Raw genomic sequence first — 6,000 nt, 5'->3', positions numbered from 1 at the left:
TATGTATTTTCAAAGATTGTACGCACAGGCTATTTCAGAAACTGCAGAGTGGACACTGGCAGTTCAAGGAAGGATTGACTCTTGTTAAAAATTCACAAAACTAAAGGCTCTTCTGAAGTGACAGAAGAACCAGACTAATTTAAAAAGCTTCACACCTTCCTTAGCAACCTGACCGATACCCATGAGTGGGTATAGCCGCAGAGCAGAGGAGGTTTGAGATCAGAGTTTTCCTTCTCCTAGATGAGCTGTCAACCACAGCTAATGAGCCCCATCTGCTTGAAGTGTCTGGTTTCAAGGTGGCAGTAAACCGCCTTTGCCCCTTGTCCCATCAGTAGAAATGGTTCTGCTGGGCTTAGTAGCTAAGCCACATGTGAGAAACAGAAGATAAGCAGATCAAAAATAAGTGAAATCCAACTTCAAGGCAATTGATTCTACAATCTTCAAGACATTTTTAAGGTACTTTCTAATTCTTTAACTGCTATAATTTTTCCACACCTAACCAAAGCTTTTGCTATTGTTTAGCTTGCCATTATTATCTTAGTGGTGAAGTAGAAATTTTTAAATGTTAATCTCAGATATGGTAATTCAGTAAAAGTGTGAAAATATTACTTTTAAGATGGGCTAGAAATACTGCTATGCTTTCTGTTTGAGTGTTTTGTATGTGATCAGGCTGGAGAGAGTGCAGCTGTTTCTTGACCTATGTATTTTCAAAGATTGTACGCACAGGCTATTTCAGAAACTGCAGAGTGGACACTGGCAGCTCAAGGAAGGATTGACTCTTGTTAAAAATTCACAAAACTAAAGGCTCTTCTGAAGTGACAGAAGAACCAGACTAATTTAAAAAGCTTCACACCTTCCTTAGCAACCTGACTGAATTTTTGATTGGGAAATTGAAATATTCAAAATAAATTCATGCAATGAAGAGGAAGGAAATCTGTCTGTTAAAGTCCATGCCATCTGCTACCCATCCTCATACCCACAGAGAAAAATGCACTAACTTAAAATTCTTGACACTACATATTATTAGCAATACCATGTCGCTGGCATTATTGAATCTCTCTGCTCCCTTCTGCATTTCTCAAAGGATCTGATTATCAAATGTATCTTGTGAGGAAAGGAACCATTAAAGTGAATGTAAATCTATTTCAGGTGCCTTCAAAGCGCTTGCCTTGGCTCAGATTCTCTTTCTTTACCAGTTGATTGCTGATTGGTTTGGTCTGCTACAGGGGTGCAGATAATAGCAGCTCCTGACAAATGTTCACATTAGCAGCTCCAAATTGCTACCTAGCTTCAAAGCCATTGTTAAGCTTAGAGAGGTTTAATTTCTTAGCAGTAGGAAAGTGTAGACTTAAGGGAGATTGGATTGAAACCTTTAGAAATATCACAGAGCCTGATTGCGTGCTCATAGGAATGCTATTAGGGTTAAACGTGCCTTGAAGAAAAATGATTTGAGCATCAATATTAAAGAAATTAAGTTTGATGACTAAGACACCCTTTGGTATAAGGCACTGAGATTTGGAACAAGTTGCCAGCAGCCAATGTACCAAGAATATATTGTTCTGAGTCACAGATTCATACAGCATGCAAACAGGCCCTTTGGCCCATTGACTCTATGCTTGCTATCAGATGCAGTTACACCATCCTACACTGATTGCATTTTAATCATCCCACATTCTCATCAGCTCTTCCCAGATTCTATAACACATGTAAACACTGGTGGCAATTTATTGTGATCAATTAATCTACAAACTCAGCCACAAGTGTCTGCAGATGCTGGAATATGGAGTAAAACATTTGCTAGACGAAGAACTCACTGGATTTCAAAGTTTGAAGGAAAAGATGGAATACAAAAGTAAGCTACCTAATAATATTAAAGAGGATACCAAAAATGATGCACAATGATGCTGGAGAGGTAGTAATAGGGGACAAAGAAGTGGTGGATGAACTGAGTAAGTATTTTGCACCAGTCTTCACTGTGAAAGACACTAGCATTATGCCAGAAGTTCAAGAGTGTCGGGGAACAGAAGTGTGTGAAGTTGCTATTAATAGGGAGAAGGTTCTTGGGGAAACTGAAAGATCAGAAGGTAAATTAGTTACTTTGTCCAGATGGTATACACCTCAGGGTTCTGAAGGAGGTGGCTGAAGAGATTATGGAGGCATTACTAATGGTCTTTCAAGAATCAGTTGATTCTGGCATGGTTCCAGAGGAATGAAAAATTGTGAATGTCACTCCATGAAAGTAGAGAGTAGAAGAAAGGAAATTATAGGCCAGTTAGTCTGACCTCAGTGGCTGGATAGATGTTGGAGTCAATTGTTAAGGATGAGGTCTCAGGGTATTTGGAAGCACATGAAATATGTCATAGTTAGCATAGTTTACTTTAGGGAAAATTTTGCCTGACCATTCTGTTGGAATTGTTTAAAGAAATATCATGCAGGATAGACCAGGGAGAATCAATGAATGCTTGGATTTTCAGAAGGCCTTTGACAAGGTACCACACATGAGGCTGCTTAACAAGTTAAGAGTCTGTGGTATTACAGGAAAATACAAGTCTGGATAAAGCTGTGCTGGGTGACAGGAATAAAGAATGAGAATAAAGAAAGCCTTTTCTGACTGGCTGCCAGAGACTAGCTCTGTATTGGGAGCACATCTTTTTACATTATATGTCAATGATGTGGATTGTTACAAATGTGCCACAGCTCTGAGGGGCCGAAGGGTGCGGGGTAGCCCCCTTCTTTGTGAGAATCGCAAGATCACTATTAAGTCAGTTCAGGAGACCCAGGAAATGAGAGAAAGACATGCAGAATCCACAAAGAGTTGGAATGTGTCCTGGCCTCCAAAAGGCGGACCCATTGATACCGGCTATTGTCTCTTGGAGACGGACTTGTGTATTGCATCCTGTACGATGCATCGAAGCCCCAGGCAATGAACCGAGGAGGAGGTTGGTGGAGGGATTGCATCATCCCAACCTGATTGACACCTGAGACCCTGTGAGTCAGGATAAAAAGAGGGTCTGTGGGAACAGCCCCTCAGATGCACCAGAAGAAACGCTAACGATCCCGTAATAACAAAAACCAGTGGAAGGCCACGTGCGTCCTTTTCTGTTTGCCCCGGAATCGGTGGGCCCTGTACCACGGCAGAACGGTTTTTAGCTAACAACGGGGAAATCAACTCCCAACGACTCTCGAAGGATTGACATCATAAAAGGAATGGGCAAGTTTTAACCCGTCTTTCTCTCCAACCCAAAAGTTGCAGCTTGAATGAACTGAGTGACTTATATATTTCCGTCAGACAATACATTATCCCCTAGACAACAATAGAGCTATTTCTTATTGATTATTATTATACCCGCGCTTTTAGATTTAGTATTGACGAAGTATCTTATCTGTATGTTTGCATTGATATTATTTTGTGTATTTTTTCAATAAATACTGTTAAAAATAGTACCATCAGACTTCAACGGACCTCTCTATCTTTGCTGGTAAGTGACCCAGTTACAGGGTACATAACAGGATGATGGAACTGATCGCTTTGTGGTAAAGTATGTGGACAATACGAAGGTTTGTGGATGATACAAACACAGTTCTTTAGTACTTGTCTGGGCTGGATGCTTTTCATGGTTTCACCCTCCTGAAGGCTACTTGCACATCAGCCCCAGAGACTGAAATCAAGGGTTCATCAGAGGCTGTGGGAGTTTGTGATGGTTCCTCCATATTTTTACAAGCAAAGTGAGCATAGAAGGCATTTGGAAGTGAAACACTGCTGTCGTCTATATTGCTTGATTTCACTTTGAAACGGGTGATAATATTCAAGCCCTGCCACAACGGTTGAGCATCGTTCGTTGATTCAAGTTTGGTCTGTAATTGTCATTTCACGCATGAGATGGCTTTCTGGAGATTCTACCTGGACCTCTTGTAACTTCCTTGGTTCCAGACTTGAATGCCTCTGGTCTGGCCTTCAGCCTTTTGATCTCATGGGTCATCCAGGCTTCTAGTTGGGGGAGACTCTGAATGATTTTGTGGGGACACACTCAACTACAACTGTTTTAATAAAGTCTTTTACAACCATTCATTCATATCCACAGAACACCACCCAATCTACCGATTCAAAACAATCCTTTAGCCACTCCTCTGCCTCTTGTGACCACCTCTACATTATCTTAATCTCTGGAGCTTTTCTCCTAAGCCTCTACCTGTATGCAAGTAAGAAAAGGACAACCAAGTGACCCGATTTACTGAAATGCAGTCTGGACATGGAACAGTAAGCATTCCTTACTGTGATAACAGTGGTCTAAAGTGTTCGGGTCATGACAAGTTATATGTTGATGGTAATTGGGCAGGATTTTCTTCAAACAAGCCTAGTTGAAGTCCCTGACTATGACTTGAAATGTGCGTGAGGACTGTTTCGTGTTTGGAGGCGACATCGTGCAGTATCTCAAGCACGTAAAAATAGTCAGCCGCTGGTGTTACATATACTGCAGTCAGGATTATAGAGAAGAACTCCCTTGGTTAATAGAATGGACAGCATTTGATCATTAAGTGTTCATGGTTGGGGGACCATGAGTTTGACAAAACCGCCACATCGAAGCACCACCAAGAGTTTACCATGAAACACACACCTCCACCTTTTGCCTTTTCTGAATCAGCATTTTGATCCATCTTGTAAAGTTAGAACCCTTCCTGTTTGTATCTTCCGTGCCTGGAGAAAGCCAAGTCTCACTCAAACACAGAGCAACAGCAATCTCTCATTTCTCTCTGGTACAGCAATATCGTCCTCAGGTCACAGGAGCATCTGTGGTGATCGTTGAATTTTTGAGTCGAAGCCCTGCATTGGGACTAAAAGTGGAGAGGGATGATAGCCAGTAATAGAGAGGGGGTGGGGTGAGGCTGAGGCTGGTGAGTGGTTGGTGCACTTGGGGAGGGATGAGGGACTGAAAAATAATAGACAGATCGAGTCGGGTATGGGAATGGGGAGGGATGGGGTTGGGAGACAAATGCAGGTGATGGAGGAGATGAAAAGAAAAGCAGATAGAGCAAGCTGGAGGAAGATGAGGGAGAAATGGGGGTAGTTAGGAGAGTGATAACCAAGAATACAAAGGGCACAAGTGCTGTAATCTAATAATTAAGGATAAAGATAGTGGGAACCACTGGGGAAGGGGGTGGGTGAAGGGCAGATGCAACCAGGACCAATGGGGTGGTATGTATGGGTGCAGTAGATGAAATGTGTGGGTAGTACATGGATGGAGCCAGAAGGAGAAAGAGAACAGAGCAAGTGATGGGGTCTGGAAGGGGCATATGGCAAGACCAGAGGAACATCAAAAATGAGAAGACAGGAGGAGGACTGGAAGGAGATACAGAGCTAGGCTTAGATGAATTTGGAAAATGTTCATACCACTGGGTTATAGATCACTTAGGCAGAATATGAGGTGCTGTTCCTTGTGTTTGTGTGGCCCTCACCCTGGCAGTGGAGAAGGCCAAGACTGGACAAGTCAATGTGGGAATGGGAAAAGAAATTGGAAGCTCGGGATGGATACTGCAGATAGAGCATGGGTGTTCCGTAAATTCATCAGCTAGTTCTTGCTCAACCTCACATCGCAGAGGTCACAGCAGGAGCACCAAAAACAGTAGATTAGAAGGTGCATGGGAACTTCTATCTCACCTGGAAGGGCTATTCATGTCCCTGGATGGAGATGAGTAAGAAGGTGTAAGACAAACATTGCAGCAGCTGCAGTTACAGGGGAAATATTTCCAGATCATTATCTTTAAATGCTTGTACTCATGATGAGGTGGAGAAGGCCAAGTGGAAATCCATGCAGCCACAGGGAGAACGTGCGAACTCCACACGGAGACAATCAGAAGTTAGAATTGAACCCAGAGCATTGAAGTTGTAAGGTTGTGGCTCTACTAACTGCATCATAATTCATCCAAGGGTCTTGGCTGATGCTGCTATTCACAGCGTACTAATAACTGGTTAGTTATAGAGATATCCTATATTTCTATGTC

The sequence above is a fragment of the Hemitrygon akajei genome, chromosome 3 (assembly GCF_048418815.1).
Source record: "Hemitrygon akajei chromosome 3, sHemAka1.3, whole genome shotgun sequence".
Classification (NCBI taxonomy): domain Eukaryota; kingdom Metazoa; phylum Chordata; class Chondrichthyes; order Myliobatiformes; family Dasyatidae; genus Hemitrygon; species Hemitrygon akajei.
This window is presented reverse-complemented; position numbering follows the sequence as displayed.